Source organism: Thalassophryne amazonica, chromosome 15 (genome assembly GCF_902500255.1).
Source record: "Thalassophryne amazonica chromosome 15, fThaAma1.1, whole genome shotgun sequence".
Taxonomy (NCBI): domain Eukaryota; kingdom Metazoa; phylum Chordata; class Actinopteri; order Batrachoidiformes; family Batrachoididae; genus Thalassophryne; species Thalassophryne amazonica.
Window position 1 is genome coordinate 39,971,194 of NC_047117.1, and position 25,836 is coordinate 39,997,029.

At 41.5% G+C, this 25,836-nt stretch overlaps 1 long non-coding RNA gene across 1 annotated transcript; it reads left to right on the forward strand.

Moving 5' to 3' along the window:
• Positions 1 to 14,009: 14,009 nt before the first annotated feature.
• Positions 14,010 to 22,895, forward strand: LOC117526806. Its single transcript, XR_004565356.1, has 3 exons — positions 14,010 to 14,021; positions 19,544 to 19,551; positions 22,764 to 22,895. It is a non-coding gene; the product is annotated as an uncharacterized LOC117526806 (long non-coding RNA).
• The last annotated feature ends 2,941 nt before the right edge of the window (positions 22,896 to 25,836 follow it).

The window sequence follows — 25,836 nt, forward strand, 5'->3', positions numbered from 1 at the left end:
AACATGTCGACTAAAGCCCAGGTTACACATAGACAGTTTTGTTGGCGGGTAGTACGTAGACCGAAGTTCGCAGTAGTTCCAGCTGTTTTCGCGGTGGAAAGGGGCGGAGCATTTTGCCGGCGTTTTGAGCGCCGTACTAGCCGCAAATACGCAGATAATGTACTTTATAAATAAAGTGGATTGGATTGGATAAAACGCCGCTAAATCCGCCAAATAAAGCGGCGTTTTGACGCCGTAGCATCCGGCACACGTCAGGCAACGGGGGTTAATACCCAGTTCTATCCTTTACAATCGCAGGTTAAGACGCGCGTGAGAATGCGGTGTTCTGCTGCCGCCGATAATGCCCTGTGTACCGCTGGATTTATCCAGGCAAATCCTGCGTTACTCCAGGAACTTTTGCATATAGGCACCGCCCCCTGAGTATAATAGGCTGAGGCAGCTGTCACTGCAGGGGGAGGGAGCTCATCTCTCAGCCTTTTCTTCTCCTTATCCTTTTCCCCTCCTCAACGTGTTGCTCGTCTCCACCACAGGCCTCTCCTCGGCTTCTGAACCAGACCTCTTGGTAAGTCCTTGCCGCTGCCAATTTTCTTTTAGGAGGCATACTGGAGCTTCTCTGCAAAAATATCTGGAGCTGGCCGCGAGTGAGAGGCCTGCATGCAGTGCGCTAGCGTTTTTATACTGACCGCCACCTATCGGCCGTTTGGAACGCCATTAACTGGGAGGTGGTGTTTAGAACGGCGTACTGTCCGCTAGTGCCGCCGTTTTGTCTGTCTCTGTCGCCGGTTAAAACACCTTTGAGGATGCCGATGTGGGCTCTATCACCGTTTTACACGCCGTTGGTTAGGGATACAACGCCGGCCGACAATTACGGCAGTGTAAACTGCGGCACTACAGGAAGGGGCAGGATGAAATGGTGATTAAAAAGTATCAAACGCTGTTGTTCGTGTTGTCTCCGTCGTCACGCGAATTCTCCGGGAGCGCTCCCAGAATTATTCGACATGTTGAATAATTTTTTCGACGATTCCCGGTAAAGCCAGAACTAAGCCACACCCCCTAGTGCCAGCGTTGACAACGGCGTTTGATCCTTAAGATGGCCAAAAACTCTTCCGGGATACTTCCGGGAGCTCTTACCATCTATGTGTAAACGGGGCTTAAGACAAGCAGACCAGAAGCTGTTTCTACAACCCCAATTCCAATGAAGTTGGGACGTTGTGTAAAACGTAAGTAACAACAGAATACAATGATTTGCAAATCCTCTTCAATCTATATTCAATTGAATACACCACAAAGACAAGCTATGTTCAATATTCAGTTGAACATAGGTTGAAGAGGATTTGCAAAGCATTGTATTCTGTTTTTATTTACCTTTTACACAACGTCCCAACTTCATTGGAATTGGGGTTGAAGCTGGCCCAACTTTTCCCCAGTGGAGGAGGAGCAGCAACCGCTAATAGCTAACACTGAGGATGTACGTGACCCGGCTTTTAGTCAAACTATTCAGGAAATAACAGCAAACATAACCAGGGTGATTGATGAGAAGCTGGGACCATTATCCTACATGCTACAGGCCCATGCTCAGCAGCTGAAAAAAATAGAGGAAAGAACCACTGAGGCAGAGAACAGGATCTCTGCGGCTGCACACACCTCTGAGATGGCAGAGATGTGTATTCAGGTGCTTGAGACAAAATGTTCCCACAAAGTTCTTCGAGAATTGGATACCCAGTCTGCTTGGGCGGGAGACGAAAGCTGGCCGTATGAAAATTGAAAGAGCTCACTGCACGCTAGCAGAGCTGGGACTGAACCATCAACCCCGACCCGTCCTAATTTGGTTTCACAACTTAGCTGACAAACAGAGGGTGTTGGATGCTGCAAAATGCCAGCGGGACCGTAAGGTACCAGTAGTCAAACATCATGTTTTTGAGGATCTGTCGGCTGTGGAAGGTTTTGGTGATGTGAAGAAACGCCTGTGGGATATTGGAGCTAACGACATGCTGCTCTAGCCGGCCATATTGAAAATAATCCAGGGGAAGCTAGGAGCTTCAAGTTTGAAATTTTGCTATTTTCATGATATATAATGCTGTACATACTAAACTTGAAAATCACCTGTGGAGGCTGTATTGAAGTGAGCGCCAGGAGACTTTATCTGGAGTTTTGATATGTTGTTTAGGATGGTTGGGGAACCATTATACTTTAGTTTGTATAGCAGAAAATAGCTAAATTTCAATACTTTTGAGCTATGTACTCCTAAAAATTAATTTATACATCATGTTTTTCATCAGTTAGAACCTATTAAGAGTATCACAGTATTAAATTTCAAAACTTTGCAAAATAAGGGCCACCCTAATGTCGCACATTATTTATTAATGTCCTTGTTAGCAACACATCAAAGTATTCATAATTGTAAGTCTATCCGTGCAAATGCAGTAACAGTTAGTGTTCACTGACACACTTTATTGCTAATTATCCCACTTGCTTGATGAGTTAACAGGTGCATTTCTGGAAAATGTCATTTCTTGGCATGTACATTTTAGGAAAAACAGAAAATTCCAATGGCTGACAGACGAAGTGAAATGAGGGCTGCTAATGCCTATAATGCTTTTGAACTTTCATTTGAAAGTGATGGCTCGGATTTACAGAGGATGAACAGACAGACAGAAGGTGACACACTTCACCTAGGCACAGGCAGCTAAAAGGAATGCATGGAGCTAGACAGGCTCATATTAAGTCAATGCCCAAAAAAGCACAGAAAGCAAAGGGAAATAAAAAAATAAGCCTGGGATAATATTGATCATACCAGAGAAATACCATAACTTGCAAAGTGGAACTATTGCCCATCTTGAATATTAAAAATAGGTTAAATTGTGTGAGAAGTATTTTCATAGAACTTAGTCAAGTTTTCCCACATATCTGTTCATATATTATCAGAACTTTAGCATGTAATCCTGTGCAAGAAAAGATACATGCATTTTATATCATGTACACCAAGGCAACCATTCTCTGAATAAATCATATGAGAACTGCACGAACCCATCTGGTTAGAGTTGCATGCAGTATGGCAGTGTCTTATGTATGATGGACAGTTAATTTTTTCTCACTGCCCTTTTGACATTTTTATTTGTTGCAGTCAAATTTAATTATAAGCCAGATATTTTGCAAATTCATGGCAGAAAATGGTTATGGGGAGCATTAGGATGGATAAAACCCTTCAGCTTCTGGGGGGCATGGAGCGCAGAGGATGGGTGGATCCAGTGCAGAAAAAAAAAAAGAAGGGTGGGGGGGGGGGGCTTGCGAACAACGCTGTGCGCCACACCGAAAATAAACTGGGCATTAATAACACTAGTCACACCAAATCCGGATAGAGTACGAATTCCTGTGTACAGTGGTCCCTCATTTATCGCGGGAGTTACGGTCTCCACGTTCACACCGGGCGCTACGCGAGCGACTACAGCCACAGGCTGAAATGTAATCCCTGACGCGTTTTGGCGCCAAACCGCGCAGCGCGACGCGAGTGAAGCGATTTTGAGTGTTTTGCGCATTTGTAGCACGATATCGCGTCATGTCGTGTTGCCCTCCTCCCCAAGTTGAAAAATCTGAACTTTTTCGTCTCTTCGCGCCGCGATGACCAATCAGGGACTGAATATGTAGTGATGCGGAGATGTCTGGACTTTGACTGAAGATATGAACATGTCCTGTCTCTGGAAGCAGCCTGTGAGCAGGACTTATGTCTCTTTTGTCCTTTATTTCACAATCATGACAGTTTTTGGAGTGAGCAGCAGGCCCACAGCAGCGGGTAGTGGAGTTTCTTTTTCTTTTTTTTACGTGCGCGCGCGAGGGAATCATCCATGGAGATTATTTTACTTATTAGTAACTACGCAGATGTATAATAAAGCAAATGGTGACTGGTTTCTAAAGACAATTATGACAGAGTTTTTTTGGGAAAGAGCGAGGAGCAGCCTCACAGCAAGCCGCGGTGTTTCGTTCTTTCTTTTTTTTTTACATGCGCGTGCGAGCGAATCGTCTGTGTGGGGAATATTTTATTAATTAACTACACAGATGTATAATAAAACAAATGGTGACTGGTTTCTAAACACAATTATGACAGAGTTTTTTGGGGGAGGAGCGAGCTGCAGCAAGCAGCGGAGTTTCTTTTGTTTTTAATTGTTTACATGTGCGCGCGTGAATGGGACAGTTGGTCCTCAAACTGGGTCCCGCAGAGGTGGAAGGACCACTGAAAGCAGCCGTCATCCAGATGCAGTTCCTGCAGCAAATAATGATACTCTCTGTATTGGGAGCTTTTCACAACAACTCGCTCCGTGTGATCAAGGTCCGTCATGATGACTTGACGCCGAGCAGAATGGAAGCTCCTCCTATTTGATGATGCACCGGGGCGAATTTTCGCAGCAAAAGTCCACCCAAGCAGAGGTTTCGGAGCGCACGTCCGAGGTTCCGGAGCGCGCTCTGGCTTGCTCCCCCTCAAATTAAGCCCTGCTGGGGGGGATGCACTCCCCACCCACCAGACCCCCGACAGGGGCCCCCTTGACCCCCAGCCATTTTAAGCATTTTTCTTTATTTGCCTCTCACATGCCTCAGTGAGAGGCAAAGACCTGTGTCGTCTTTGCTTTGGCTAGTTCTGGAGTGATGTGTCCTACGAGTGCACCAAACCAGCATTTGTCCAATCCATATACAGTCAATAGCAACGCAACTGGGTGCCTCTCAATTGTTTCTTCCTCCTCGCACTGACACACACTTACAGTATTGGTGCTAATAGGAATGGACCATTCTCATTCCCAGACATCCATTCCTTCATCTTCATTTAAAACAGTTGCCCTAACTCAGTGAAGGACTGAATAAGGCTCTTGATTTCACTATATTGTCTGTATAGAAGTACTGAGCATAAACAAATGCAATCACTGGAAGATATCTGTTGTACAACAAAATACTTTAAATCCACAGACTTGGATATTTTAAAACAAAGACAAATTGCTTGAAGCTCATCGTTTCCTAAAATATGCTCAGAAGTGTAGCAGAGGTACATTTAAGTCATTCCATATAGCACACATCAGGATTTTATCATCTTACCGTTTCCAGGTTCCAAAAGAAAGGAGAGAAAATGATGATTGTCTTTATTGCTGTCAGTTTGTCTGTTCACCTTGGACGTCTTGAATGAAGTGAATGTGTGTGCCTTACCTAACCCAAGGATTATATAATGAAAGGTGATTATCTGGATAAATATGCCTGGATTAGCAATGTAACTCACTGCACCTTTTCACTTTGGGGAAGAGGCACTGATAAAGTCATGTGAAAATACCACAGATGTATTTTTTTAGTCTATTCAGTTAAAACACTGAATACAATCAGCCAACTGTAAACATTCTTTATGGGCTGGACGTCAGTAAAAGGCAATTCAAGACCCTCTTTCAGTTGGGACCCTATACATTCTCACTCCATTTGCATGGATGATCCGCTGCACTATAAGTGTCATTCCAAATCAGCCTTGAAGACGAGTGAGTTAGAAAGCCCTCCAGCACAAAGTTTGCATTCATGGAGGCTTACAATCCTCCAGTTGTGTAATCCTGTGTAATCAAAAGCCAGCATCTGTGATGGTATGGGGGTGTGTTAGTGCCCATGGCATGGGCAACTTACACATCTGTGATGGCAACATCAATGCCGAAAGGTACATCCAGGTTTTGGCAACACATGCTGTCATCCAAGCAACGTCTTTTTCAGGGACGTCCTTGCTTATTTCAGCAAGACTATGCCAAGTCACATTCTTCACTTGTTATAACAGCATGGCTTCGTAGTAAAAAGGTGCAGGTACTAGACTGCCGTGCCTGCAGTCCAGACCTGTCAACCACTGAAAATGTGTGGCACATTATGAAGCACAAAATACGACAACAGAGACCCTGGACTGTTGAACAACTGAAGTTGTACATCAAGCAAGAATGGGAAAGAATTCCACCTGCAAAGCTTCAACAATTAGTGTCCTCATTTTCCAAACACTTATTGAGTGTTGTTAGAAGGTGACATACCACTGTCCCAGCTTTTTTTGACGTGTTGCAGGCATCCATTTCAAAATGAGCAAATATTTGCACAAAAACAATAAAGTTTATCAGTTTGAATATGACATATCTTGTCTTTGTGGTGTATTCATTTGAATATGGTTTGAAGAGGATTTGCAAATCATTGTATTCCGTTTTTATTTACATTTTACACAACGTCCCAAATTCATTGGAATTGGGCTTGTATATATTTTTTTAATTTTTTTCATTGCCCATGCATAAGGTACACGTCTTTGCATATTATAAGACAGTAATTACAATAACCTTGTCCTGAAATATTGAACTACTGACCAACTGCCTTTTTAATCATTAAGTTCTTTTAGTTTCTCCACCATTAAGTTCTTTTAGTTTCTCCACTTTTCCTCCGGGTCACCACAGTAGAACCAATATGGATCTGCATGTTGATTTGGCACATTTGATGCCTGATGCCCTTCCTGGCACAACTCCACATACATGGAGAAAGGGCTGGAGACGGAACGGTCTTGAACCAGGAACCTTACACTCTGGAAACAAGTGCACTAACTCCTTGAGTACCAATTTATTTCAATGCACCGATTTTAATAAGCATTAATCCACCTCTTAACAAGTTCCTCCATGCCACCTGATATGTCCAATGACAATTTAGTATATTCAGTGGCAACAAGAGATGTTTTACTGAAATATTTTCACACCATAACTTACGCCACATGCTTACATTGTGGGGCTGTTGAGCCCATGACTGTTTTAATAATCAAACTAAATATGGGACAAATTGAAAATTTGATCCCAAGTGAAAAGATGGCCCCTTCAACATCTAAAATGCAGAGGTTGAAAAATACTGAATTTCCCCTTAAACTTTTCTACAGTTCCAGACTCCACCACATTGTTTGCTTCCAAAATATAATGGCTTCTGTCATCAGTTTGGCACAAATCTATTAGGCTTCTTAACACATAGTACAGTTGTGGTGGAACTGCGCATGAAGTGCACATGAAGCAGGAATCGTATGCAATACGTGTAAAATCATAACTGCCTCCCATGCCTTGTACACCTGTTGCTACAAATATTTGTGCACACCAGTGGCTGAATGCCATAGTGTGCCCTGTGAGAGCCCAGTTGATCGCCTCTTTCACGGCAGGTGTCAGCCAAATTCCAGGTGACGCGCACTCACATCTAACACCGCACATCTAAATGTGCGCTGTTAGCACGAAAACAGTCAACAGATGATCACTGTCGAGCTGGATGTGAAACTTGTCTAAGTGCCCCACGAGTGTGGCTTTGCAAACAGCAACACTCATCTGGTCTGCATGTATATCACATGTGTGAGCCCCCCCACCAAAAAAAAAACACATGTGGCATACATGTGGTTCACTCCCTCTACTTCCAACACATGTGGTGTGCTGAGGGCGGGGGGCACACTTGCATAAAATGCTGATATATATGCTGCACAGACATGATCACATAGGGGTCGGACAGGCAGGTCAGACACAGACACAGCACAGGGAGGTGCCTGTCAGCTACTGACCAGAGGCTCACTGACAGCTCACATAAAAGACACAGTGACATGTTGGTGTGTGCGCTGAACTGACAGGGGGTGTGTCTGCCCATAGGAACAGCTGTGGAGATCTCTGGTTCTGCACATCCCAGCTGGAGAACACGTACAGTGTTTGGATGTACATGCACTAACAACTGCCCACTGTGACCTGCGTGTGTCTGGTTGCTGTCCTCACATGGACATACATAAAAACATATATCACTGTTGCAATGGGCTGCAGCGAGCGAGCACATGCTGCACACATTGACAGGCTACCCCAGGTGAAACAGACCATCAGATCATTACAGGCAGCGGGCAATCTGAATGTCACATCATCCATGTGAGCTCTGTTCCATATGGAGTCGGTTTCTGTCCTGCAGCACGCCGTCCACGAGACATGTGTGACGGGCCGCACACGTGCGAGGGGCAGGCTGGACACGCCACCAGCAGATGTGGACATGATTAGAGCGCCCTGCTTCATTCATGTCACTTCATCACTGTATGTCTGTGACCATGGACCATCTACAAAGGAACAGACAGATCATACTTGTATTGCCCGCTTGATAACAGGGATTCAATAAAATGTGGTGTCTTTATATGGTGTGTGGTTTTATTTTTTTAAATACGTCCATGTCCTTCTTGATATCAGCCATTTTCCCGCACCTTTTATAGGACAGCAATGGTAACTCAGTGGTAAAGTTTCTGGCTGGCAATCAGAGCTTTTAGAAATTGCAGGTTCGAATCCCGTGGGTGGCATGTATTTTTTATTTTTTGATTTTGACAGCAGCTGCATGATGTGTAATCACATTGTGAAGCTGCTCAGCGTGCACGAAGCTGTCGCAGTGGCATTGTTCACACCTGTCCGTCAGCTCGATGTTTTTCTGGTTCGCTCATACAAGCTGTTCCGCCATGATTTGCCCAGATTTGTACTTATTTGTACTATGTGTGATGTGGCCCTTACAGATTTTTATGAAAATCAGTGTGTTATTATATGTGCAATCCTGCCATCAAACAAATCAAATAACATACATAATAACATAATCATGAAAAGATACTGGGATTTGGAACTATATTTATAAAGTGTATTTATTTTACTCTTCTGATATCAAAATTGTTGATAATGTATTTCTTTATCCTTCATTGCTACCTGTTCATTTAACCTTTCACAATCAACCTTTATCTGTTCTTTACTGTCAACACTTTTCACCTGTCTTGTGTTTAAGAATATTTTATTTCCTTTGGTTCAAAATCCTTTGTTTGTTTTAACCCCTATTTAAATTTCTATTTTCATCACTGCAATCACCTTCATGGTTCTGATCTGGAGCAGGTTGCTTATTTCTACTTCCCTCTCCATCTATTCATCCCTCCATTCCACACTGCTCCCCTGCCTCTGGGACACAACTCCCTTTTCTCCACCTCCACCTCTCTGCCTCTTTTTATTTATGGAAATATGCTGATGGCACATATCGGATGAAAATGACTACAGAGAAAGAAAAATAAATTTATGAGGAAAAAAGTCAGGAGATACATTTAAGAGGACAGACAATTGATCATTGAACTGTCAACTTCATTCATCAAAGAGACCAGATAAAAATAATAAATAGGCAAGCAATGGAGTGGGGATATGAGGAGAGTGGGTAGGATTTATGAAAGGTGTAATTGGGTCAACAGCAAATAATATGACTGTAATAGTGCTGAGGTTTGCTGCACAGATGGAACAATAGGATGTAAATGACCTGAATTGTTGACTGATTCAATCTCAGTAGGAGAATGAAATATGCTCCATTTTCCTGAGTAAACACATTCACATATAGTCATGTGAAGTCGTCTGGCCGTTAGCGATCGAATATAGGTGAGACAGAGGCAGAGGCAAGATGATGTGGTCCACAATTTAATTTTTTTTTTTTTTTACTATATTTGTTTTTTTCCAAGAAAAAGAAACCGTGCATAAAGTATAAAGTGCCCAGAGAGGTGGGTGGAGTAGTCTGTTTCCCAGCTGCCACCCAGAGTGATCTTCCAGGCGCCTTTTTATCTGGTCTGGCTGATTGGATTGAACCATTAGAATCTAAAAAGGGGAAGAGCTGAAAAACTAACTCGCAAAACCTGTCTGAAAACTTCCATACCTTTAACTAAACCAAACCCATTTAAAAATGCACCACCTCTGTACATAAAAACCTGAAACCAAACGCCCCTGCTAACTAAAATCTATAAGCCAATAAACCCCTTAACCTGCCTCCCCCCTCACATTCTCCTGCCCTGGTCTGGCCCGGAACCTTTATCATGGGGACATGTTGCTGGTGGGACCTCTTTGCCACCTGGACACAAGACAGAAGGTAAGGGAGACAGATTACAACTATTCACTACAACACCACAATACACATCAGTACATCCACCAAACACTAAAACAACCCAAAACATATTGCACAACATTTTTGCACTTCCCAATTACAATTGATTGGTGACCTAATGTCTCCCTCTCTCCTCCAGGGCCCACTGCCTCCAAATCCAAACAATGGGTGAAAGAAAGACATTATTCAATAAATTTATATTTCTTTAAAACCAATCGTGTAAATTATTCAAATGTACAAAAAGTTGCTAAAGTGCTAAGTGCAGTCCATTGTGCAAATGTACATCAAAGTGCTCAGTGAACAAAGTAAATGTGCAAGTGTGAAATCACTTGGTAACAAACTGGCTATTTGTTACAAGTCAAATTGTCAAATTCATATTATATTTCCACCAAGCTGAATGCAAATGCAATAAGAACACAAATGGAAACAAAGCAAGTCCACCAAAGAATCTCAGAGTGGCATGCTATCGATTTACTTCAATGGAGCACTTACAGCCAAAAATTTGGAGGGAAGAACAGTTTGAACATCAGGGTGCAGCATTCAGTCAGTCCAGGTGCAGAGGGAGCCTTTGCTAACTGAAATGAGATGAGAGATGATGAGATGAGATTTATTGTCATCATCATTACACTAGTGCAACAACAACGAAATTATGTTTACACTCCAATTACCTCAGACAAAATACAGCAATTAATCTACAATTATTACGAGTTTACCATAATAATGGTGCACATCCGAATTAAAGATAACGCATATATATTTGACATTGTCCGTGCTACCTTTGAGATGGCATGGAGGAAGCCAGGGTGAGGGGAGTGGAGAGACACCGGGGGTTAATAGGGATGGAGGGAGGGAGACATGCGTTGTGTGCAGATGAGTTAAGTTTCTGTCAGCTTCTGTCTGTGTGTGCGTAAAGTCTGATGTTGCTAGGCAACAGCAGGGGCCGTAGATAGATGAGAAGGGGGAGCCAAATTCCTTCACCAAAGCCGTAGATCCTTCTGGGGGAAGAGCAGGGCATTTGACCTTCAGGAGCCAATAAGGCTGCCATGTTGATGTCAGGCAGAGAGAATTCCATTTTCTGCACCTCTGACCATCTGGAGTCCAAATTTATGAAGAATATTCTCCTGTCCTCAGCAGCACGTTCCTTTGCAATGCAGCAATATGCTCCAAGATGGTATCCATTTTGTGTTTGAGTACAAGAGTTAACGCAGTCTTAGATTACACAGCACTGTCCAACTCATTAATCATGAAAGACAGATGAGGGGATGAGATTCTGGTAGCAGCTGTCTTGCTAATATTCCTGTGAGTAAGGGCAGCACACAAACTAATCAGCATCAATCTTCCCACCATAAAAGAGAACAGAAATAAATCCTCCATGTCTTCCACAGAGAGTGGAGCAAAGCATGCTATGCTCCATTTCTCTCAGGCGTCAAGAGCATAGCCCACTGGGTAGGTTCCATCAGGGCACACATGGTCCCCCAGCCCTGATTTCCTTGTCGAAAAAATGGTGTCAATAGCACTGAGAGTCCAGCTGATCAATTCCATGGTTAATCCAAACCTTAATTTGAAGAATTCACAGTGTGGTGAAGCTGGGACTTTGAAGGTCGGAGCAGAGATAGAGAACAGAAAGGAGGAGAGGAGAGGGGAGGAATGCGACCGTCCTTGCCGAAGTCCCAAGCTGATAGCTGTGGTGGTCACAAAACATTAGAGAAGTAAAAACGTGTCAACTGTTTACAAGTCAAGACAAAATGGTATGTTCTTCTGTGTGCACCAGTACATGTTAAGGGCAAATCCCGATTAGGGTTAATGGAATCTGTCTGTCAGCCCACTGAGCGCGAGACACAGAGAGAAAGTGAGCAAAGGGTGAAAGTGGAAAGAAGTGTTGAAGAACAGCTGTTACCATCACAGCAGTGAGAGGTGGAGGTGTATTCTATTAATGGAAAGAGAGAAAGCAAGTGTTACTTCCTATGGGAGACCTGCAGCCATGAAGAAATTAAAGTGTTGATGCAATACATGGTAAAAGGAACACTACAAGTAGAATTTAATGGATCCATCATGTCTGCCGGTTTGATCATTTTTAACCAGTTTCCCCTTGATACAGAGATGTAGCACCAGTGACATGAACTGATGCCCTTGGAAGCAACTGATCAGAATTCAAATGATAAAGCAAATTTGAAAATTAAAAAGCATTAGCAGAGAGCATTTTTAATATCCAAAATATAATTTAATTGAATTAAAATTCAGTAATCCGATTTGAATTTTCATTTTCATCTTCAAGTATGCACATTCTATGATATAATTCAAAAGAAAAAGAAAAGGGCATCTATATTATAATTGCCAACTGGCCTCTGTGTGCGTGTATACATGCATGCATGAGTGTGTGTGTGCGTATGTATGGCTTTGATCACAGAGAAACTGGGGAGAGTTGACATATGCCATTTGGTATGCTTATGTGTTTTGGGTCAAAGGATGAATGCTGCAAAAACAGAACGTTGAAAATCTTTGGAGGGAGCTGAAACTCCAATCCTGAAAGATTTGAGGAAGATCTGTATGGAGGAGTGGACCAAAATCCCTGCTGCAGTGTGTGCAAACCTGGTCAAGAACTACAGGAAATGTTTGACCTCTGTAATTGCAAACAAAGGCTACTGTACCAGATATTAACATTGATTTTCACAGGTGTTGAAATACTTATTTGCAGCAGTAACATACAAATAAATTATTAAAAAATCATACATTGTGATTTCCGGAATTTTTGTTTAGATTATGTCTCTCACAGTGGACATGCACCTAAGATGAAAATTTCAGACCCCTCCATGATTTCTACGTGGGAAAACTTGCAAAATTGCAGGGCGTTCAAATACTTATTTTCCTCACCGTATATACACACACACACACACACACACACACATCTTCAACCGCTTAGTCCACTTGAGGGTTGCAGGGGGCTGGAGCCTATCCCAGCAGTCATAGAGTGCAAGGTGGGGTACACCCAGGACAGGACGCCAGTCTGTCGCAGGGCCACAAACAGACAACTAAACACATTCACACCCACATGCGCACCTACGGACAATTTAAAGATTCCAATCCACCTAACCTCCATGTCTTTTGATGTGGGAAGAAACCGGAGCACCCAGACGTAACCCACTTAAACACAGTATATATACGAGGGCTGTCCATAAAGTATAGGTCCTTTTTATTTTTTTCAAAAACTATATGGATTTCATTCATATGTTTTTACGTCAGACATGCTTGAACCCTCATGCGCATGCGTGAGTTTTTCCACGCCTGTCGGTGACGTCATTCGCCTGTGAGCACTCCTTGTGGGAGGAGTCGTCCAGCCCCTCGTCGGAATTTCTTTGTCTGAGAAGTTGCTGAGAGACTGGTGCTTTGTTTGATCAAAATTTTTTCTAAACCTGTGAGACACATCGAAGTGGACACGGTTCGAAAAATTAAGCTGGTTTTCGGTGAAAATTTTAACGGCTGATGAGAGATTTTGAGGTGATTCTGTCGCTTTAAGGACTTTTCACGGTGCGAGACGTCGCGCAGCGCTCTCAGGCGGCATCGTCAGCCTGTTCAAGCTGAAAACCTCCACATTTCAGGCTCTATTGATCCAGGACGTCGTGAGAGAACAGAGAAGTTTCAGAAGAAGTCGGTTTCAGCATTTTATCCGGATTTTCCACTGTTAAAGGAGATTTTTTTAATCTCCGCAACGCTCCGCCACAGGAAAAACACCTCTGTTGAAAGCCTTAAGGACAAGTTGGAACATGTCCTGCCTGTTAAATAATTTCTCATATACTCACTCCACTGAAAGCCATCAAAAGCCGCCTGGATTTTACAAATGGTTATCAACACGGAGGTGTTTTTCCTGTGACGCCGCACCGCGTCGGCTGCGTCCCGACACGCGGATCCGTCCGCACGTCTTTCATTAAAAAAATCTCCTTTAACAGTGGAATATCCGGATAAAATGCTGAAACCGACTTCTTCTGAAACTTCTCTGTTCTCTCACGACGTCCTGGATCAATAGAGCCTGAAATGTGGAGGTTTTCAGCTTGAACAGGCTGATGACGCCGCCTGAGAGCGCTGCGCGACGTCTCACACCGTGAAAAGTCCTTAAAGCGACAGAATCACCTCAAAATCTCTCATCAGCTGTTAAAATTTTCACTGAAAACCAGCTTAATTTTTCGAACCGTGTCCACTTCGATGTGTCTCACAGGTTTAGAAAAAATTTTGATCAAACAACGCGCCAGTCTCTCAGCAACTTCTCAGACAAAGGAATTCCGACGAGGGGCTGGACGACTCCTCCCACAAGGAGTGCTCACAGGTGAATGACGTCACCGACAGGCGTGGAAAAACTCACGCATGCGCACGAGGGTTCAAGCATGTCTGACGTAAAAACATATGAATGAAATCCATATAGTTTTTGAAAAAAATAAAAAGGACCGTTACTTTATTGACAGCCCTCGTATATATATACATATATATATACACATATATATATATACATACATACACTGAAAAAATTATACTTTGGATCAACTTAAAAAATTGATGTAATTTGTTACAGCTAATTTTTGTAGTTTCTCACAATGTATATTTATGATTTTGTAAAGTGATTCCAGCAGATTTAAACTGGAAACCACAATTTTCCATTAGACCAATGTAAATAAGTACTTTCAATGAAGTGCACTATTATATATATATATATATATATATATATATATATATATATATATATATATATATATAAATTATTCAGATCCTATTGTCTTGCATACAATTTGTACATGTTAGTGCCCCTGTCATGTGATAATTTCACAAGGACCACAGTGGAAATAAGCATTTATGCTTTATTGTTTTATCAGTGTATCATTGATATATTCACATCTGTATCCACAGTGGAAATAAGCATTTATGCTTTATTGTTTTATCAGTGTATCATTGATATATTCACATCTGTATGTTTATATTGACATTGCAGAATAAACTCAATCAGTCAATCATAAACAATATTTTATTTATGTTTTAACTGCTTCTAAAGGAGGGTGTGCATACAAGAGCGAAAGTTAGCTTTGAGTGAGCAGACGTTAGCGTGTATGCTGATGTCTGTGAGGTGTCTTCTAAATCACTCCAAAGGTGTTATCCAAGACATCTCATGGACATCAGCATACACACTAACGTCCACAAGATGTCTTGACAAGTTGACAAGTGTGCATATGATAACAAGAACATAAACAATTTATAAATACATAAAGACAGTAAATTAACATTTAAAAATTACATAATTAGCAGGGAAATAATAGGGTTGAGTTCTTCTATAAAATATTGAGGGCTAAGGTCTAACAACATTCTCTGATCGGGCTGATTCTGATCGGGCTGCACTTTAACAACTGCAAACGGACAACACCATTAACATCGCAACATAAAACAATTTTTATATTGTGCCTAAAACTCTCATGAATTTATTCTCTGGGTTTATAGATGCTGTTATTGTTTGTTTTATGTAAACATGCGAGAATCACAGGCTGTCTCTCCGTTATTTTCAATGGGAGCTGATGTGAGCTCCGCTCAATTCCTGATCATGTCTTTCTGGGGAAAGTGAAGTTTGCTCTTTAACGTCTTTATTATTGTCCTTTACAACACGGTTTGTCCTCTTGGTTCCAGACTAATATATATAATATGTCTGAAATTCGGTTTCCGTTTATTAAATTCCATGCAGATTAAACGTAGCAGACACGGATTATTTGTTATAATTGTTTTAGCAAGTTTTCAGGGTATCATGCAACAGTCTCTTATTAACCTGACGAAAAGCATAAAAAATTACATGTTTGTAGTATAATATTTATTTACAATTGTCATCATGTGGGTTCTCTATGTTGTTTTGACTGCAGCGACTCTGGCGCGCAAGGGATTATGGGATTTTGCAATAGGGCGAATGGTTGAATAGAACAGAAACTTTGTCATTGCACATACAATGATTTAGACACAATCCAACCACTAGGAGCAGTGGGCAGCCTCAGTCCGGTGCCCGGGGACCAACTCCAGATGTTGTTCAGGGGCACAGAAAGGAGCAGACCCTAAGGGCCCTGTCCCACAGGGGAGAGGATTAATTACGCATGAATTGAGTATACAAATTACGGGCGTTCGTTGTCGTCTGCAACAAAAATGGCTAAAAATGACAAATGTCCCAGTATGAATTGCAGATATATTAATAATATATAGCGAATATATGATGAACAATCACGGTTGTATAACGCAAGTAGTGAGGAAACAGATCAGACGCATTGTGATTGTCACGGTAGTATTACGGGTGTATTATGAATGCAACGCGCACATGTTGCGCGTGCATGGCATCTGCATTGTGGTCACACTCGGGCCATCAGCATCACTATTCACACCAACAATACAGCCTCTGGAGCATTTGCTGGACTTGGACAAGTTGATTGGAGTAAACAAGCAGTGAACAGGGCGAGTGGTGACATTAGCGGATCACATCTATTATAACAAGAAGTTAAATCTGTTATAAACATAGGAATAAATACTGTAACAGCTGCAGGCAAGAAGGAAAAAACACGCAACTGTTTTATCAAGCCTTGACAATGTAAACAAGTCAAATAATTACCTTTTTAGATGGCTCAAAATGCTTTCTGCAGCTGGAGCCATTTGCGCGCGTGCACCAGCTGCAGCTTTGATTCAGGAGGTGATTAGAGCTGTTTTCAATAGGCAATTTGCAGAATAAAATAATTAATCCACCACCGAAATAATTATTTTATATGCTCAGCATCCAGCGCAGAGCGCATGGCACCCAGTAGAACAAAGAACGGCGTCCAGCTGTGAACACAGCGCATCTGATTTGCATCCGCCGCAAATCAGATGCAAAGCAGACGTAATAAAAATGTTTTATTCGTGGCCAATGTGTATGCAGTCGCTACAACTTATTTTAGTTTGTGATGTGGACATGATGGGCACACAAAATATCCATTTTACACAGTGTCCCAGTCCGCTGCCAAGCCACAAATCCCTGTCAGTTGCTGATATCAGCAAATGATGGCGAATATACAGCGCATAGATTGAGTATGTATTGTGTATGTATTGAGTATGTATGGAGTATGTAAGACGGACAAAAAATCCTGGTGTCGGAAAAACGTGCCTCTGCAGATAATTGCGGACGTATGCGGGTGTCGGCCAACTCATACAAGCATGTTTCACGCATATTGCGGATGTTAAGCGAATATGAGCCAATTTTGTGCGCAATCCATACGCAAATCCTCCTAAACGCCAGTGGGACAGGGCAGCATATTTTTGATTGTGTGCACCTCCTTCCTGAAATGGGCTCTTGTTTAATGCACATTACATGTACTGTATATATTTACCAACAGTTATGGCACATAATGGTATCTCGCCCAAATCTAATGTTTGTGGGGTTTTTGTTTTTTTAAATTGCAGTCAAAAAGATTTGGGTTTCAGATGATATTGGAAAAGTGGAAGGTGTTGTTGGCCCTTACAGTTTGTATGACACATCCTTTCGAACTCTTCAGGGGACACATTGACTGACTGATGACGTAAAACACAATTAATTTATTCATTCAAGTCTGAAAACACGAACATTATTCAATCACTGTTATGCTACAAGTCATGTGGGTTACAGGTTATAGATGCATATCTTCATACTCTTGTGGAGAAACAGCAGGCAAGTGAATGCTTTTTTGTTTTCTTTCTGTGTTACTTTGTACTTCTTTGTGTACAACATTTGAGTGATATATGCTTATTTTAACAGATCCCTGTCTATCATCTGAATACTGTGGTAGCATCCATTCTGTTTGTTCATGGCCATTTCCAGGTACTCAGAGAGGTAATTTTGAAACTTTTTGATCCAGTAATACACAGTATAACATTGCCTAAGTATGCATATCATTAATTAATTCGTCATCAAATGCATTCCTCAGATGAAACTGCCACCACATGAAAAATGGATTTGCCCTCTGAATGTCGGCTCCCACTGGATTTTATGTAGCCTCTCTCAATCACAGTGCATCAGAAATAAACATTTAAATCAGCTGCTGATACTTCAGACCTTGTTCTTGAGGTTTTAATATAAATACATTTTAGATTGTCAACCATTCAGAGAAACAAATTGTGCTGATTGATCCCAATGCAAATGAGGCCATTTATGAGCACAAGGTTCTGCAAAATTGGAGATGAAGTTTTTTATAATCTCACTTTCTTTGGTTGACCTCAGCCTGGTTTTTACATGAAAAGAATTTGCCTCATCCTTTTGTTGCTGTTTTAACAACCAATTGGAATTTTTTGAGAATGGCTGGCTGTGGTGATACAGACAGGTGGGCTGCCAGAATGCTGGAGCATGAGAAACAGGAGGATGGAAGCAGCTGTGCGATTTTAGTGTTAATGGTAATCATCTTCTGTATGTTTCTTGACACCATTTTTGTACTAGGCTGGAGTAATAGCTACATATGCAGAATGCCTCTTTTGCAGTTTGCCGAAACCTACCTCAGGAAAGGGCATTTGTTGAACACTGAAACCCACCAGCAAGCTATTGCCCGAGCTCATCTGGAAGTGGCTTGTTCCCTACTGCAGAGAGGTGTACCAGGACAACTAAGTTCTACAACAGGTATAAAGTTTATTAGGGTCTCAACCAGTAATAAACCCATCTTGCCTAGGTTAGGTGCAAATCGGGTAAAAAGGTGGGACTGAGCACATACCTTATAAAATTATTCACGGACTAGGACCTCCCTACTTACCTGACCTACTGTATTTTCCGCACCATAAGGCGCACCTAAAAGCCTTAAATTTTCACAAAAATCGGCCGTGCGCCCTATAATCCGGTGCGCCTTATGTGCGCACTGAATTCCAAAATCTGTAAAAACGACCAACGTTGTCCTTGACTGTCAGAATATCGGACCATTTCCCGCTGACACAAGGACGTAATACGTAAAGTACGTACGCTGGCAGCATAGAGTACGTACCCTGGCAGCGATAAACCAATCGGAGAACATTACGTAATACGTAAAGTACGTACGCTGGTAGCGTAGAGTACGTACGCTGCCAGCGATAAACCAATCAGAGAAGAGTCCGTGAGTCCATGGTACGTACACTTACCTCCACCACTCCTCCGGTAGTTACCGTATACTACAGGTATCTGCAAAACATTTGTTTAAGGACCCCCGAAAATGGCGCCAGCAAAGAGACATGCTTACGAGGCACAGTTCAAACTGCAGGCTATCAGTTACGCGGTTGTTCATGGGAATAGAGCAGCTGCGGGAACCTGGCGTGTTTGATGGCGAAATTGCCCAGCTGTTCAATTCAGACACAGAAGATGAGGACTTCGATGGATTTGTGACAGAATAATAACAGCATAATAAAAAATAATGTGAGTACCATATTGTTGACTACCGGTAGTTCAAAGTTGTTAAAAAGTTCAAATAAACTCACCATTTTGCTTCCGTGACCTTTTTTTTTTTTTTGTAGACTATATGTTTTAGCGTGCACCTTTTGTCAGGGTTAAGTACCCGCTAATTGAGGCCGTGCTTTATAATCCGGTGCGCCTTTTGTAAGGGTCAAGTACCCGCCAATTGAGGGCGCGCCTTATAATCCGGTGCGCCTTATGGTGCAGAAAATACGGTAATTAAACTGTATGTACAGGTGTTCTGTCGAGATGTGCGGTTTTGTCGAATACATTGAAAAGACACTTATTGCTGTTGTATTTTCATGCAAAGACTTGGTCGGAGAGTTCAACGCAGTAAAGAGAGGCACCGTCTAACCGACAGGGGGAAGTGTAGGCGGGGGAGGTGTGAATGTCTGGGGAGAGAGAACTGTGCATGCGCAGTTGCACGGGGGGCTGGCTTCTCGATACGAATGACATCATGTCGGGACACCGGCCCGGGCTCTGCGTTCTCAGGGTGCAAGGCTACTTTGTGTCCCTAGGGTGAATAAAAAGTCTGCAGATCACAGAGCTTTCTCTTATCATGCACCTGTTGAATTTGGGGTCTGTAAGTGAAGCTTAAGACTAGCGGCTGGCGATCACCTTAGTAATTTCTCTGTTTTACTGCTGATAAATTTTACCTTAGGTGTTTGTTTGTTTTTCCGGCTGACTGATTCTGCTCTTTCTCTCAGTCAGAGGTACGAACAATGGCTGGAACCGAACTGAAGGGCCCAACGAACTGTGAGGTGGAAGACCTAAGGCAGGTGGTGCATGCTGCAGTCTGCATTTTACAGGCCCACTGATGACGTGAAGAATGCTGCCTGTGGTGCTGATGCCTGTGTGGACTAGTTATCATCCACATAAAATCCTTAGAAGATTGCCTTCCATCAGTGAGACTCTTCCTACTTTTAAACTCTGATAAGACAGAAATGATGGTTCTTGGTCCAGTGAGACATCGGTGTCAGTTTGACCAGTTAACACTTAGCCAAGGCTTGTGTGTCATACATTACACTGACAAAGTGAGGAACCTTGGGGTAATTTTTGATGCTACATTGTCCTTTGACCTCCACATTAGAGCTATTACAAGGACTGCTTTCTTTCAACTGTGACATACAGTAAAGATTTGTCCCATCCTATCTATGGCTGATGCTGAGACCCTGATTCATGCATTTGTTTCTTCCAGATTGGACTACTGCAATATTCTATTTTCTGGTTTACTGCAGTCCCGCATTAAGTCCAGTCTGTTCTGTGGAATGATCTCCCTGCATCAATAAAACAGTCAGATTCTGTAGAGACTTTCAAGTCCAGACTTCAGATGCACTTATTTTCCCTTTCGTATGGCAAGCACACTGGCATAATATGTTACTATGCTTTTTATTTTTTAAATTCATTTTATTAGCAAACGGAGTGGGCCATGCCCTCAACTTTATCTAAATTCTGGGTCTTTTAGTGAAGCTTAAGGCTAGTGGCCGGAGATCACCTTAGTATTTCTTCTGTTTTTCTTGTTGCTTAATGCTGACAAATTATACTGTATTTGTTGTCTTTATGATGCCCGATTCTGTTTGTTTTTTTTTTGTTGTTTTTTTTCTCTGAGGTGCAGCTCCATCCAGAGATGGGAATGTTGTCAACTTATGCGACCCTCCCATCCTGCACATCGACAAAATTTCTTGTATATTTGTTTTGTAAAGTGTGTCTGCAGGATGGCCCAAGCAGATGGTCACCCCTTTGAGTCTGGTCAGCTTGAGGTTTCTTCCTCAAATCATCAGAGGGAGTTTTTCCTTACCACTGTTGCCTATGTGCTTGCTCTAGGGGTTGGTAAGGTTAGATCTTGTGTAAAGCGCCTTGAGGCAGCCTTGTTGCAATTTGGTGCTACATAAATGAAATTTAAAAAATGCTCCACACAGATTTACCATAAAGTGCCATACTGTTTGTATTTGTCCATAACTGATGTCAATAAAGTTCAAGACATATTCAGTGACTGGAAATGTTAGTGTCCATCCCATGACCTGTCTGAAGAAAACTGGCAATAAAGGTGATTTACAGGTATTAATACCAAAGCATTCAATTAGTTATGCAATTCATCATCTTTATATTTGTAATTACTTTATATCAAGTTGTAAAAATATGCTCTCAGTTTGAGCTTAAGGAAGGTTTTTTTTTTGTTGTTGTTGGATTATAAATGGCACAAATAAATTAATGTATGACAGTTCAAATACTGTTGAAGGGCTCTGTAAATTCTATGTATTTTGAGTGTCTGGAAATGAAAAATAATTAACATGCAAATGAAATGAATCCTGTATATTTATGTGTATGTGACAAAATATATTAAGTAAATGCATAGCACAGCCTACATTAACTAGGTCATTCATAGATAAATTCTTATTTGGCCCTTTTTATGCTGAGTACTTTTCCTATAATATATAGGGCTACATTAGGAGTTCTTACATTGTTTAAGTTGCCTGTAAAAATAAGCCACCCCAAGTTATGAGGAGGTACGTTTTATTTGAATTATGTGTATTTACACCTATAGTGAGTACATTTCCTGTATTTTTTCTTTAGGATCATTAATGTATATGTATATTTAACCTGTACAAAATAATCTACTCCCACTTTATTTTTATCTTTATTTAGTATGTATTTTATACAAATTTAAGAGCCTTCATTTATTAAATCATTTTCATGTGTCCCATTGAAATGGGTTCTACTGTACTTTAACAACCTACATGTCGAGTTTAGTAAAAAATGTCTGAATTGTTTTAACAAAAGGAAGTTTTGAGAAGTGTACACTGTAATTTACCAATCTGTATAGTAGGCATGGGAGGATTAAGTTTTTTGTAACCACTGTACAAGTTTTAAAGGGCTTTTTGCAGTTTTTCACTTTAACGATAATATCACAATAAATAGTAAACATTGTACAAGTTTAAAAGGGCTTTAAAATGCTAGAATCACAACAGTACATTTTATTGGAGTACATTGTTTCTTTCTCTTTTTGCTCTGTATGCACCACTCTGCATTTAATCATTAGTGATCGATCTCTGCTCCCCTCCACAGCATGTCTTTTTCCTGGTTCTCTCCCTCAGCCCCAACCAGTCCCAGCAGAAGACTGCCCCTCCCTGAGCCTGGTTCTGCTGGAGGTTTCTTCCTGTTAAAAGGGAGTTTTTCCTTCCCACTGTAGCCAAGTGCTTGCTCACAGGGGGTCGTTTTGACCGTTGGGGTTTTACATAATTATTGTATGGCCTTACCTTACAATATAAAGCGCCTTGGGGCAACTGTTTGTTGTGATTTGGCGCTATATAAAAAAATTGATTGATTGATTGATTGGAGGCTAAAACTAACAATTTGTATTGTACAGTTTTTCACATTAACGATAATATCACAATAATTAATAATAAACATTGTACAAGTTTAAAAGGGCTTTAAAATGCTGGAATCACAACAGTACATTTTGTTGGAGGCTAAAACTAATATTTTTATTGTACAAGTTTTTCCCATGGGCCAATATCAAGTGAACTTTAATTACAATAATTTCTCTGTCCAATAAAGTGCAAAAGACACTGAGGCGCAAGGTTGACAAACGATTATCATAACAATAATAAAAAAATAGTCTCCAGGTTAAGAATACTTATCTTTTACTAGCGACTACATTTTACACATTACTGTGTTCAGATGAACAATTTATACATTAATTTGCCCGTCAATAAAAGCTAACTTGGTGAAGAATCATTCAGTGAAAGTGAAGCATGACTGGGCGCACAACTGGACGGGGTTGGTCATCCCGACCCACGGAACTGTCGATTTAGGCATCCCTACACCTAAATCAGACCCACACATCTCGACAGAACACCAGCACTGACTGACAAACAAGGAAGTGCTTAGGGCCCCTTCACACATAGTACCAATGTGGCCGAAGTGCACATGAAACAGGAATCATATGCAATACGGGTAAAATCGGAGCTGCTTCCAATGCTTCGTACACCTGTTGCTACAACTATTTGCATACAATAGAGGCTGAAAGACAGAGTGTGCCCTGTGAGAGCCCATGCTATCTCTCTCACGGCAGGTGTCGGCCAAATTCCAGGTGAACATCTAACACCGCTCGCTTGGCACTTAGAAAATGGGTGGCCAGTCGCACTGTTAGCACGAAAACAGCAGACAATCACTGTCGAGCTGGCAGTGAAATTTGTCCGAGTGCCCCATGAGTGTGGCTTTGCAAACAAACATGTTGGTGTGTGCACTGAACTGACAGGAGGTGTGGCCACCAACTGAAGCAGCTGTGGAGATCTGTGGATCTGGACATCACATACTGTGTTTGGACGGACATGGAGACTATCACTTTCAAGCTGGTGGTGAAATTCGTCTAAGTGCCCCCACGACTGTGAAGTTGGCAACTACACATGTGGCATGCCACAGTGTCGGACTATATGACAAGCCAACAGTGCAACAAATATGCCACTTTCAGCCATGTATGAGCAGAAATACGCCGTAACAAACATCATTTGTTCAGTTATCTTGGTGCTTTTTTCTCTTTTTTTTAAAAATAAGTGTAGCTCTTTGTTGATTTTAGCCATTTCACACTCCTGTTATAAGACAGTGATGGTAGTGTAGTGGTAAAGTTTCTGTCTGGTAATCAGATCTAAATTGCTGTTCAAATCCTGTGGGTGGCATTTATTTTTCTTTTTTTAATAGCATCTGCGCAATGTGGTTAGACATACTCCAGATGCTGGCACTGTGTTCTTGCTGCAATGGTTTCTTGCACGCTTGTGCACGACACCATTGTGTGCAAGAAACCGTCACAGCAGGATTGTTCATGCCTGCCTGTCGGCTCGATGTTTTTGTGGTTCGCTCATACAAGCTGTTCTGCCGTGATTCACCCTGATTTGTACTATGTGTTAAGGGGCCCTTAAATAACCTAAGTGAGTGACAAACAAGGAGGTGGACCTTAAGAATCACATGAGAGAAACAGAGTGCAGGGAGATGAACTAACTGAACAGAAAAAAAAAAAAAAACACTAAGAATAATCTTGTTGATAAAATGAATAATCGGTGAGGAGGGAAAAAAAAATGCAATAACCAACCATAACAGAAGAAGAGGAGAAATCATAAAACCACAAACCAACATAGAACTCAGGAGCTAATAAAGTGCAAGAGCGAGCGAACTAACGTAATAATATAAGGAGGTCAAAACACAAGGATTATAAGAACTAATAATGACCAAAACCTAAATCCAGAATTAAAGCAGAACAGCAATGTGGAAGTCAAAGTTGTGAAGGAGTACAACAGACAAACACAAGACTGACATGTGAGGATGCAGATGAGGAACATGAGGGACCCAGACACAGACAAACAAACAAACCTATACAGAAAATATCACAAAATGAACACATTCACAGAATAATAATACTTAAAGAAATCAACAACTGAATACCTACACAACATAACACATGCCGGAGATGGCAAAAAACTGCAACTCATAGAAAAGCTGATAAAGACACAACAAGGTGAAAAAAATAGATAATCAAAATTAAACCTAGCAAAGGACGTGGAACACAGACTAAACCATGTGCACAGGCAGCAGGTGGATTTAAAAGAAAACAACATAACAGGTGATCAACATAAGTGGGAACACATATCAGACAGTGACATCACAGACAACTGAACACAAGAAAATCCACAATTAAACCAAGAATTAAACCCTACAGCCAAATGGGCCACTTGGCAGAACCACAACAGAAAATAACCATTTTGAGCACTTAAAGGCAATTTTCTCAAAAAGTGTCCGATAAATTTTTTTTCTAATTTGTCGAGGGCGTAATATGGGTTGTTTACAAATTTCACATCAAACATGATAAACATAGTTTCATTCATTTGGAAATGGCGGCCATTGTTATGCCACAAACAGCTAATATCATATTTATCTAATAGATTACAATTTGTTCATGTAAATAGGGAGTCTTCTTCACAGACTAAGGATAATTATGGAGTTCCACAAGGTTCTGTGCTAGGACCAATTTTATTCACTTTATACATGCTTCCCTTAGGCAGTATTATTAGAAAGCATTGCTTAAATTTTCATTGTTACGCAGATGATACCCAGCTTTATCTATCCATGAAGCCAGAGGACACACACCAATTAGTTAAACTGCAGGAATGTCATACAGACATAAAGACATGCATGACCTCTAATTCCCTGCTTTTAAATTCATATACAACTGAAGTTATTGTACTTGGCCCCACAAATCTTAGAAACATGGTGTCTAACCAGATCCTTACTCTGGATGGCATTACCCTGACCTCTAGTAATACTGTGAGAAATCTTGGAGTCATTTTTGATCAGGATATGTCCTTCAATGCGCATATTAAGCAAATATGTAGGACTGCTTTTTTACATTCCACGTCCCAACAGCCAGGGGCTGTGAGCATGGACCGGCCACCGGGCCACCTGCCCTCAACTGCCACCCAATCCTCTCTGCACCCGACCCCCATGGC